This window comes from Symsagittifera roscoffensis, chromosome 3 (genome assembly GCF_963678635.1).
Source record: "Symsagittifera roscoffensis chromosome 3, txSymRosc1.1, whole genome shotgun sequence".
Classification (NCBI taxonomy): Eukaryota; Metazoa; Xenacoelomorpha; order Acoela; family Convolutidae; genus Symsagittifera; species Symsagittifera roscoffensis.
In genome coordinates this window covers 73,372,847-73,385,422 of record NC_087064.1, presented here as the reverse complement: position 1 = coordinate 73,385,422, position 12,576 = coordinate 73,372,847, and the positions used below count along the sequence as shown (strand labels likewise).

Below are 12,576 nucleotides of genomic sequence, written 5' to 3'. Positions count from 1 at the left end.
GTTGCTAGCATCGTACGAAGTTCATCATTTTTCAGACCATCGATGAATTTTGAGGCTACGGCCAGGTTCATCCTTCGGTTTGACTCATCCGGTTGGCTGCGTCTTCTCAGCATTTCCAAATCATCGAGAAACTTGTCTATGGTTTCATCTTCCCGTTGCCTCCGTTTCTCAAAGCGCATCATCGCCTGGTGCCCCTGCACCCCTGATCCGAAACGGTTTAACAAGATTTCGAAGATTTTCTCTGCAGTGTCACGTTGATACTGTTTCTTGGCCATGACACAGTTCAGGGCTGTCCCTTCTAATTTGCTGGCGAGCGCGCTGCATTCCTGTCTCTCAGACAAGTCTTCTTCCTCGAAATGCAGCTTCATTACCTCTATCCAGGTATCAATACAGCCATCAGATTCGTCTTTGTAGCATCTTGGCTTCTTAAAGACTCTTCTGGACTTTTCACTGCGTTCATTGGTTCTAGATAACCGCGTCAGGAATGTCTCCAAAGACCTGTTCAGGGGTTCAAAGGCTGTGGCCATTGCCGTAGCATCCCTTGAGTGTCCCGCTTGAGTGTCCTCACACCTCGTCGAAGGCTCTGTGTGCGGTGCATCCCTGCAATCCGAATCGCCGTAAGCGTTTCCCGCTTGGCCCACGTGACTCCTCCTCGGGCTTGCATGCCCCCTGTTGCCGGAATCACTTCTCCCAGTCGCATGTGTGCCTTGCGTTGGTCGTTCGTTAGAGGTTTGTCTGTTCCCCGTTGAATTTGCTCTACTGTTCGGGACCCATGCTGCATTACCCCTTGTGGCATAGCCTGCTGAACTGCCCCTGCCTCTAGTGGATCCATACGTTTTCCTCTTTTGATGTTCCTTGAAGTTCACTTTCGGTTCCCTGCTGGGACCTCCCGAGTTCGGCTCTCCTTCTTTTGGTCCAATCTTGCTGCTTAGTAGCCCGTCCAACCTATCCATGATAGCCTGCGTTCGCCTCTCCATCATCGCGTCTATCTTTGTGTCAAGAGACCCAAGAGACTGCTCTTGCTGAATTCTTAACTTCTCCATGTCGGCTCTTAAGCGTAACTCCCTCTGTTCCGCCTCTCTTGTCATTCGCGACAAGTTCCTCGTCATATGTTCGTCCGTTCTTTCTTTCAAGCGTTTTTCGCTTCTGCCAACTTCTTGTCTGTTGCGGTTTATTTCTTCCCGCAGACTTTCTCTTTCAATGTGAACTGCTCTTTCCAGTTCACTCATCCTTATCGACATCTGTTCATTTTGTTCTCCTAAACTGCCCACTATGTTGTTTAAGGCTTCCTCTAGTGCTGCCCCGTTATCCATGAGTGGCGTCACTAGTGGTGGTGTAACTCTGTCGGTCCCAGGTAGCTTCGTGCTGGTCGAGATCCGGGCCTTGACTCTCTGTCTTGACGTCTTTTCAGTATCTATTTCAGGATCCGCTAACGCGTTGCCTAGCCCTCTGGTTCTACTCTCTCCAGTTTGTGGCTCTGAACTTGTCCTAATCGCGAAGTCTTTTGACTGGCCTGGTGTGTTTGCCTCTTTGCTTATCGTTGTCACTACACCAAATTTGTCCATGGTTCCAGTCTCTCTTCCGACGTATGCCTCGTTCTCCTGGATCGAACTGTTGAGGCTGACCTGAGATCCAAATTCCCCTTGCTCCTCTTCATCCTCTTCCTCCTGGGACTCACCATCGTTTCCTGCTCCTCCTCCCATGCTGAATGAAAAGATGTTTCCGAAGGTGTTCTTCATTCTTTCTGAGAACGATTATGAGGTTGTTTGTTTTCCAGTTCCGCTTGCCATCATAGTGTTGTCTGTCGGAGATCTTCTAGCTGCCGTTACTTCAGTTGAGATGTCGGACAGTTCCGACATCTCCTCTCGATCCAATGTCCCGGTGGAAGTGGCAAAATCATGGCCTTGTTCTACCGGGGTAGATTCACTCGCCAGCCTTCTGCCTCTCCCTTCCAGTTCATTTACTTCCTGGTTGTCATTCATGGTATGATCCGTATTGACCTCCACTTCTAACAGTTCTCTTCGCTCTTCTGAGGTCTTTTGACTTCTCGTTTCAACCATTCTGCCTGAAACCGTCTCCTCTTTATCGGACCGGGATTGCTTGATCCAATCCACAAAAGGATCGGTCATCGTTTTTCTTTGCTTTTCAGGTATGAATTTCCTAGAGCTATTACCTCGTTTTGGTATCCTTGACTTGTCTAAACTCATTCTTTATTTGTCACTTTCCTATGCCTACTCTTGACTCAATTGCTAGAGACCTTATAGTTTTATTAACAATAATAATGACACAACACAATAAATTTCACCAGATTCTACTAAATAGTGACCACGAATCCCTGTATGTTGTCAGAGTACAGTTTGTATAAAATTTATTCACACTGACCGATTATCGGTCCAAAGATCTGGAAACTAGCACAATATGATGTTATCAGTCAATTTTAAAAGATAGTGTACTCACTACCCAATCAAGCACAGTTTAGGTTGATTTAAAATCAAAAAACAAAAAATATATATTGACACAATATGAATGTATATATAAAAAAACGTATGTGTCTTGTACTCTTAGTCGGTCGCAGTACAATAGTCGAACCTGTCTTTTAAAGAAAAAGCTTTCCCTGCTTGGTGCTGCACCAAACAGACAAAACTTTGAAGGCAGTTATTTGCTCAAGTGGGCGTCTATTGCACCCACCGAGTATTGTGTTACCTCTCTGCCTTTGGACTGCCCGAGCTAGACCTACTAAAATCCTCAGGGCAGTCACTTTTCCCAAAAACGTATTATGTTTCAATCCACACCAATGAGTCACGCTCTTTTTAATTTAGACTTAGTGTCGCGAATATCCGAGTTCGGACCTGTTTTGTATTAGTCTGGTTCTTTTTGAAAGGCAAGTTACCAGTGCAGTCACTGATACCTAGCCTGTGTATTAATAACCTAATACCTCTCGCTTTTTAGTCTTTCTTTCGTTTACCTAAGTCCTTAATAAAATAATACCCCTCCGGATTGGCACAAATAGGACCCTTCCGGACTGTCAGAATATGGACCCCTCCGGATTTGGACCCCTCCAAGTTAGTTAATAGTAGACCCCTCCGGATTTGGACCCCTCCGAATTAGCAACTATAAGACCCCTCCGGATTCGGACCCCTCCGGTTTTGTGGAAAGTAGACCCCTCCGGATTCGGAGCCCTTAGCTCTGTCAAAGTAGCTTTCCGTAGTTTTCTTAATTTCAGCTTATACCTCTCCGGATACGTTCTGCGTTGCTTTTATGCTGTTTGAATTAACTGGGAAGGGTATAGGGTCCTTTCCTAGACCCCTCCGGATTGAAGTTAAGGCACTTATTTGACAATTCACACTAACGGTGAAGGGCCTTATCACTTGCCTAATTTCGACCCTATTATGGTTGTCTTGTGCCTTCAGCCCTCCCTTCTTGTCTAGAACTGTCTTAAGTTACTTAGTTCAATCGCTATCAACTTTTGGTAGAGGTATAAGGGTTTTTCAGAAAAATTTATAAAACGTGAAGGGTGTACCCCTTCGGATTTGTGTAATTTGCTAAAAACAATCTCAAAAAATTTTCTCGCTCGCTTTTTCGAGTAATTCTCTTTCCTACTAGTAAGTTCAGCTAATTTCTGATCTAATTGTACCAAGATTGACTCGATATGCTCTGTAGTTCCAAAGTTATTAACCAAAACGTCCTTTTTTCCAAACTCAAAAATTTTCTCTCTTATAGGTTCCGCCTAACTTTTTCCGCAAATCTGGTCCTTTCGACCTGAAAATTATTGATCCGAGCTCAGAAGGCCTATACTCTTCTAGTTCAATGCAAAAGACCCGATCTAAAACGCTTTTGTAGAAAAAATTTGCGAAAAACTATGCTACCTGGACCCCTCCGGATTGATGAATCCACCAAATCAAACACGTTATGTTCGATTTCTCTGCAACCCGGAAGGCTTTCGGGTAGCGGGTTTTAAAACTCGTAGATTCACCAGTGGACGTTGTCCGATCAACTATTTTTACTGTCCTAACTCAAAGATTTCAAAAAATTTTCTGATTTTATAGTGTTTCTTACTATCAAAAAATGGGAAAATTTGGTTTTTTGTACCAAACTAGTTCCAACCACTTCCGAACTAAAGTTAACCGGTTCTACTTATTACAGTAGTGCAGTTACGATTTAACACACTAACTTAGCGCTTTTTTCCGTTTCAAAAAATATCGATATCTCAAAAATCGCGACTTGTGGGGGGATCAAAATATCGCTATTTTGACCCTAAAAACCGGTCTGTTTTCGTTGTTTTTCACTGAAAAACGATATAAGACTATTAATATAGGCTATATAAGTAATAATATTAGTAATACTATACCCCTCCGGGTTTGTTTATTATCCGAATTAAGGTGCTTAACTCGGATATTCGCAGTTCGGTGAAGGGTCACTACAGTGCAGCACTGTCGAGCCCCCCACAGATTACTATCTTACTTTTTGTACCAAAAGGGATACAAAACTTGTTAACGATACCCAACAGTCGATTGTTGTTGTCGTTGAGCCCCTTCTTGTTGCTCCTTGTACTGCTTGCCGGATCGGTCTTCACCCAAGACCCTTCCGAATTGAGCGCAAATCAGCTGACCCCTCCGGATTGAGCGCAATTTATCATTAACGTGCTTAAATGCTCAAATAACCCTACAGTACAAGCCTCACAAACGGGCCTCAAAACTGATCGTAACGATCCTGACTGATATAAATGCCTGTAACAACAATATATCTATCAACAACAAACGGGCGGGTTGAATCACATCTTGTCTGGGGGGATGATTTCTACTGATTTTTTACTTTTTTTACTGTTTTTGGTTTTTTCGGTTATTTTTTATGTTTTTTGTTTTTCTTGGGTACTATACTACTTTTTGTTTGGTTTTACTTATATCTTTAAGTGTTTTTGGTCACCAACCACTCAGGGGACTAAGCACAGCTCTACATACTTTTCACCGTCGCTGCCAAAGCCAGTTCTTTTGGTGGTTTTCCTAAAATTGAGTCGACAAAACGTTACTGTTCTCCGGCTTCGACCAGAACGCTCAAATTAACTAGATTACATGCAAAAATAGTGAGCTCATGGCTGGGTCTCAGTATCCCCAGACCACGAGGTCACTCCTAAAAACAGGGCTACTACTTATTATATTACTATTGTTTTTGTTCAGTAGATAAAAATCATCATCTCCATCGAAGATGGATCAACCCTTTCCCCCAACTCCTAGCTTCTCATCCTTATCAAAATGAATCCAGTTGTTAATTAAATTCAATTCAGGACATGACAAGAAGCTAAAAGTTTATATAAAAGGCTAAAAGTTCCAGTCCCGAAACCCTTCCGGATTCTTGAATCCAGTGAATCAAGCTCCTTAAGTTCAATTTCACGCCAATCTGGAAGGCTGGTTCTCACCCTTCACCGTTGTTGGCAACGGCCTTGCAACTATTGTAGCAGCACAATAGTTGCAACTTGGAACGTTCTCTGCTATTGTAGTTCGTTGTCGTTTTTCTTTAATCTCGACTTTCGTTCTGTTCGCAATCACAGATAAAGTTGTTCTCTTTTTTCACTCGTTTTTTGTTAAAAATGGCCGTTTCAGCATTTCTCCGAAATGTGACGTCATCATTCGAAATTTTGAAAATTTAAAATACTAGAATATTCTAGCCCTCGCCGTTTGGCTAAACGTTCCAATAACGTCGCTAATCCTTCGAAATCATCAACTCGGAAGGCTTACTGCTAAAAATTCGAAGCCTGCATAAATTGCATTTTGGCCATTCTGGTCGAATGTCACATCATTGTCCAATTCTTCTCAAAATCAAAACAACAACTGCAAATAAAGAGAAATTTTTTCGAGAATTATTGATTCTCAAAGCAAAAAAAAGAAGACAATGAATTTCAAAATCTTCTGAAACTTATGTTAGAACAATCAGATATCTATCCTCAGTGAATTGTGTGCTAACACTGCTTTCAATTTATTCAATGAAATTAATTTCTGTGCGCAGTTCTGGATCAGTTCGCTCGTATCAAAAAAATCTTCAAAAATCTTCGCTCGTATCATTTCTTCTGCTTGCTGGTTAAATAAGCAAATAAAAAATGCAATTAGCTAGAAAAACAAGCTTTACACAGAATTGAAAAACGATAGAAGCAAGATCTAGAATAAAAGATAAACTTGCCTGAATGAACGAAAAAAGGTGGAGTGTTTGATTATAAAAAATCAGAAAAGGTCTATTAAATGAATAATTTTACACAATGTATCGAAGACTCAAGGCAGACTTTCAAAGATTTAAATGGATTAATAAAACAATTATTCCCAAAGCTTGAAAGTTCCACTTTTTGGCCAATACTGCAGAGATAAGGAAAGCTAAAGTCATTGCAAACTGCTTCCTTGGATATTTTACATCAATAGTAGCTAAAATTGTTGAAGTAATTGGAGATGAAGCAAAAGTTGCAGCCAATTACATCGCGACAGAGTCCATGTTGTCTACATTGCAAGTTTCTTTGAAGTTGTAGAAGTTATTGAATTGCTACAACAGAAATTGTCATCAGGTGTGGCTGAATTTAGCAATCAAGTCTTTAAAAGCATTTCACCTGTTATAATAATAATAATAATAAACAAGGATTTAGACATAAAGCCATGGGGCTAAAATGCCCCGCGTTGGGAGTTTTAAACTGAGTTTTATAGTTTCTTTGAGTTTACACAGCTATTGCAGCAGTTTATTCTCCATGTGCATGGGACACTTTCCTCATATTTACTGATGAAATATATCCAGAAAACGTTTTTGAGGCTTGATTTGAGTCTTTCGTATTTCATCGCAAACAGGTCTTCTTCTTCCTGAGTCTGTAAATTTTTGTTTGCTAGTATAGGTGTTCTGTGCCAGAAATTGCTTTTCAATTTTTCGTAATGATAATTTTTATGCGCTAAGTTATTTTTCGTTGATCTTCTTGTTGGGGCTGTAGATTTTTTGAACTGAACAAATTGTCTCCAATGGAAGTTGTATTGGTCGTTTATTATTTTATGAAGCAAGAGAATGTCGTGCATTTCGTGGTAGAGAGACAGTGGAAGCAGGTTTAATCTAATCAGTCTGTCTTTATAGTTGATGTTGTTACATGACAGTATCCAACGTGTAGCTTTTCTTTGGACATCTTCAATAATTCTTAATTCACACTTATTTGCTTTCCATATGGGTGAGCCATATGACAAAATTGGGGTTACATATCCACAGCAGGAGTTCAGTTTCATTTTTAAGCTCGCTGATTTTGAAATATTTCTTTTAATTAAAAATAAGCAGCCTATTGCTTTTTGGGCTCTTATTTTTGCGTGTGCTGACCAGTTTAGGTTGTTGGTTATTTGTATACCAAGGTTTTTTTCTGAACAGGTTTTTTCAAGTATATGGTCACCGAGATACATGTTTAGGTCAAGTTGGGGATCTTTGAATATTATATTGTGACATTTTTTCAAATTAAGACTCATGGAATTATCTTTGCACCATAAGTTGATCGTGATTAGGTCATGTTGGAGCAGGGAATGGTTCGTTGCAACAATTTTATAATCGTCTGCGTAACCATAGCACGTGTTGGTGAGTGATGACGGTAAATCGTTGATGAATGTAATGAAGAATACTGGCCCTAACAGTGAGCCTTGAGGTACGCCGCTACTAACTTCAAGATGGCTGGATACTGCCGCACCTATTCGTACTTACTGTTTTCTGTTGGTTAGGTAGTTTGCTAATAGTTTAAGTGCGTTTCCTGATATGCCAAATTTATTGAGTTTATATATGCACAAGTCGTGAGGAACATTGTCGAAAGCCTTTTCGAAGTCTAAGTATATTGCCTGTAGAGACTTGATATTAGGGTTATCAAAGTCATCATAGATTTTGTCGAGGAATTGGAGCTTTTGCAGAGTTGTCGATCGTTTAGGACAGAAGCCAAATTGGCTGTCATGGATTTGCGAGAAGATCTTTGGTGAGATTTTAAGGAAGATCAGTTTCTCTAAGACTTTGGATACTGCAGTTAGCAGGCTGATGGGCCTGTAGTTTGTGACCGATTGCTTGTCTCCATTTTTAAAAGTTGGGATGATTTGGCTAAGTTTCCAGATCGTTGGAAATGTTGCTTTGTTGGTGATGGTGTTATAAATCAGTTTTAGAGATGAAGTTATGCTATCTGCTAAATTGGTTAGGACTGTGTTACCGAGTCTAACTGGTCCTCTTGCTTTTTGGAGGTTTAATGTTTTAAGGATGTCGTATATCTCATTTTCAGAGAAGTTGAAGCATTTGATTGAGCCAGGTAATTCAGCTATTGGTAAAATGTTTTCATTCTGTTTAATGTTAAAAACGCTTACGAAGTAATTGTTTAGAAGATTAGCTTTACCGTGTTCTGTTGATTTGGTTTTTTCATTCCAGTGCATTGTTTTTGGAGTACTTGAGTTTTTTCGTATGCTTTTAAAGTATTTTTGGAGCTTTGAAAAATTTCTGCCCTTGAAAGTTGATTCTTCGAAATTTTTCTGATCTAATTCGGACAAATGATCTACAAGGTTTTTAAGTCTTTCAAGATTGCGGTTATTAGTATGAGTAATTTTAAAGGCTACTTTTTTTGATGCTGTGTTGAGACTTTTGATAATATTGGAGGTTTCAGGTGAGATCCAAGGTGCTAGGTTCATCCGGTGTTTGGTCTGTTTTTTCATGTGTTTTTCTAGTGCTATATATAGCCAGAGGTACCATGAGTTGATTAAGTGGTCAATGTTAGAGTAGCAGTACGGTTGAAATGGGTGTTCCAAAATGTATTTGTTTAAAGTAATCCAATCGACGTTGTTTATTGAGAAGACACAAAAGTCCAGAAAGTCGGATCCGTGTTGTATGGGAGTGGCTTTTTCGTCATTGTGTGTAAGAGATGATATCGTGATTAGAAAAGGGTTGTGGTCTGATAATTCTCTTTCTTGGTGTGAGAAGTGTTTTTTCATATGGTTGTCTATCGTGGTGTGTAAAATAATGTCGGGGTTGTTGCAAAGGACAATATCTAATTGTTCACGAGGGGGTTCGATAAACTGTTGAAAGTTCATATCAGTAAAAGTCTGCAGTACTAATTGTTCGTGTTTTTGGGTTGATTGCAAGGTTTGCCAATGCGTATTAGTGAAGTTGATGTCACCAACCAATAAAATATTTGGGCATTGAAATTCATTTGAGTAGTCAGTTAGCATATTCAATAGTTTGTTGAAGTCATCTGTGGATAGCTTATATTTGCTTTCGTTCGGGGCACTGTAGATACAGCATAGGATGAGAGGTGTCGGAGTGCTAAGGAGGAGTCCAACGCAGTCCGTAGTGTGTATTTCAAGTTTTGTGAAAGCTAGGGATTGCTTAACAGCAATAAGGAAGCCCCCGTGTTTCGATTTTGTTGAGTTGGTAGGTCTATCACATCTAGTTATTATGTGTGCAGGCAGAAAAAGCGCGTTGTCAGGGATATTTTCAGTTAACCAAGTTTCGCTTAAGCAAATGATGTCATAATCGTTCGATAGTATTATATTGCTAAGTTTCATACGTCTATTTATATCCAGTATAATTCGTGTATTGAATGAAATAACATTCAGCGATTCTAGTCAGTTGTCATTTCTAGTCTGAATTGTGCTGTTTTCCTCCGGTTTAATTGTAACTTTTGTCCAGGTGTCGTCTACTTTTTCATGCAGTTCTAGGTTTCTGATTCGAAGATTTTTGGGGTTTTTACCACTGCTGATGAGATTTCTACGTTCTCTCAGGATGGCGTTTTCCAGTTTCATTTCTTCGACTGAGATTTCCTTACTTATGAAGACATTTTTGTCATAATTTTTGAGGGTCGGTGTTGATGATAGTATCAAGTCTATTTCTCTTGGACAGGTTACTCGTACCAGTATAGTTCTGTGGTTTGCTCGTTCTTCGCTGAACTTTCCCAAACGCTTGAGATCAGTCATATTGCATTCGAGGTTTAAGAATTTCATGATTTTATTTACCTCATCATAGTCATGGTCAAGTCTTTTTCTTCCATCTCTTTCCTTGATCTCGGAGACCCCTCTTATTCTCAATCCTTTGCTCGGGGGTTTGATTATGTTTTGCGCCGCTACTTGTGACCAGGTTTTACCCTGTTTTGCTATTGGCAGGCTTTGGATGGGATCTTTAATATTTTCCATTTTTGTCGAGACTTTGGCTACTACTTTACTTAATTTTGAAATTTCTTCTTCAATTTTTTTTGATGTTTTCACTTTTGTCATGTGATGCTGTGCTTCTGATTACTTGATCTCTTTTTCCGTTGGACAAACAGGTATTGCATATCAGTAGTGCGTTGTTACCAAGTTCCAGTATTCCAATGAGTGCAACGGTCGAGAGGCCAGTGCAGACAACTTCAAGGTGCATAGAGCAATTACAGGTGATGCAATTGTATATTGGGTCATTTTCGTTTATGGGTTTCTTGCATGTTTTGCAAGGTTTTTTGTCCTTTGACATTCTCAGTTTTATTTATGTTTACGTCCTCTTATCTCTGTGGAAACTGTGTTTGGGGGATGAAGGTTTAGGTAGTGTACTCGAGTCCTCAGGGTGGTACCTAAAGGGCGCCGATTGAGGACTGAAGTATCAGTGTTAGGGTTATGAAAACAGTTGTTTGGGACCTTAAGGGTACTTGATGACTAGCGGGAGAAAACGGTTTTATTTATAGATGTGAATTCACAAAGACATCAAATCTGGCGATACCTAAAGGGTATCAATAAAAAATTCGGTCTCTGTGAAAATGATGACACCGACAAATGTTGTTGCCGCAGTGGTATATATTCGAGTAGCCCTCGCTATCAGTTTTTCCACAGAACTTCTTGTAGATGATCTTCTTTTTCAAAATCGTTTGGAGACTCGCAAGCGATGCTGTTGTTAAATGTACTTCGTCGGAAGATAGAACAGTTTTGGTGGTTATTCCTTTCGATATACCGCGATATCGCCAGAGTTCTTTCTTTTTGCGAAGAATATCGTTTACACGTTCCGTTCGGGCTGGTCTTCCGAGTCTGGGTGGTAGAGCGATAATGAAAACTTTATTGCAACGTTCTGTCAACCCTAGGCCAAGTTGGGATAATTCTTCAGCAACGTCTTCGGGTGTTCTCGTTGAGTCTTTTTTGTCTTTCGTAAACAGATCGTTCGCACCAATGAATAGAGCTATAATATCGTATTCGTTCTTGCGGGGCAAGAAGCTTAGAACATCCGCGATACCTGCACCAGGAAGGCTGAGGATATTGAAATTTGGGAAAGTTAGATTCTTCAATTGTGAGTCTCCGATCAACAAGTGTTGCGACGACGATTTCTTGAATATGTGAAATCTCATTGGTTTTCACCCATCCACGGCTAGGAACGGACGGGACTTTTTTTCGTTTCGAATAAGGTGTTCTTGTTCCTAGCTACAACTTTTCTGAAAACACACAGTTTGAACGAGGGAAGAGGAATCTATTTAATAAGTTTATCACTAAATCATTCAATAAAATCTATTGCTACATACCTGACATATCTTATCAATCTTTTGTTCAAAACTGGCTGTTTCGCGGAGTTTCTAAAGTGGGTGAAATCATTAATTTTAATATTTCATAAATTATTTGCTTGGGGAAAATCTATGAGCGGATTATGCACAAACCATCATACAATTTTCTTGACATCTGTAAGTTTTTCAATTCAAAGCTGTTTGGTTTTCGGAAAAAACATAATTTTGTTGATGCACTGCTAGAGCTAAGTGAAAAAACAAGACTCGAAAAAAATAACATGAAATGTAGCCATATATCTTGAACTAAAGAAAGCTTTTGATACAATAAATTATGATATTTTTTTCGAACAAATTGGAGGCCTATGGAATGAGAGTGGTTGCTCATGATTGGTTTTGTAGCTACTTGACAAATAATTTATACATATGGTAGTAATGCGAACTGGCTGCCGGTATGTCACGGTGTGCCTCAAGGATCTGTCGTTAGGCCCCTCTACTGTTCCTTGTGTATGTAAACAATATACCAGAAAGCGTCGAAAATTCAAAAGTATATTTTTTTATGTTAATACAAATGTGGATTGTGAAAACCAAGGCTTAAAAAAATTCAATGAATTTTTTAGCAGAATTAATCAGTGTTTGTAGATTTCAAAACTACATCCAGCGCTTCTAGTATAAATGTTTCTCTCAATAAAGATGATGTTAGTCGTCAACCGTGCTCTAAGTGTTTGGTTGGATCTGTTGACTCCAAGCTGTCGTTTTGAAATTTGAGTCAAAATTAGGTAGACACTGTAAGGTTGTTACCAATATGCGGCGTTTTGTTCCCATTGACTTCCTTATCAGAATTAATTCAGTAATTTCCAACCTATAGTTCAATTTAGTTTGCTTGTGTATGGTTTTACTTGCTACACAAACTTGATTCCAATTTTTATGATGCAGAGGAAATGTAACATTCGCCCGGAGGATACATATCGACGGAAAATAAAGCTAGGTTCTAAGACGACTGGCCAACGTCTAAACAGAGCTCTACATGCTTTTCACCGTCTCTACCAAGCCAGTTCTTTTCGTGGTCTTACTAACATCGGGTCGACAAAAACGTTACTGTTCTC

General features: G+C 39.7%; 2 protein-coding genes across 2 annotated transcripts in view; one reads left to right on the top strand and one right to left on the bottom strand.

The window, feature by feature from the left end:
* LOC134842785 (transmembrane 9 superfamily member 2-like) overlaps positions 1 to 11,462 on the bottom strand; it is an 86,944-nt gene extending 75,482 nt beyond the window's left edge. The window contains exon 1 of the mRNA XM_063859275.1: positions 11,445 to 11,462. The gene's annotated coding sequence lies outside the window, so the exon portion shown is untranslated. The remainder of the gene's footprint in view (positions 1 to 11,444) is intronic.
* LOC134842784 (disks large homolog 4-like) overlaps positions 1 to 12,576 on the top strand; it is a 574,432-nt gene that overhangs the window by 28,082 nt on the left and 533,774 nt on the right. The gene's annotated exons all lie outside the window — the stretch shown is intronic.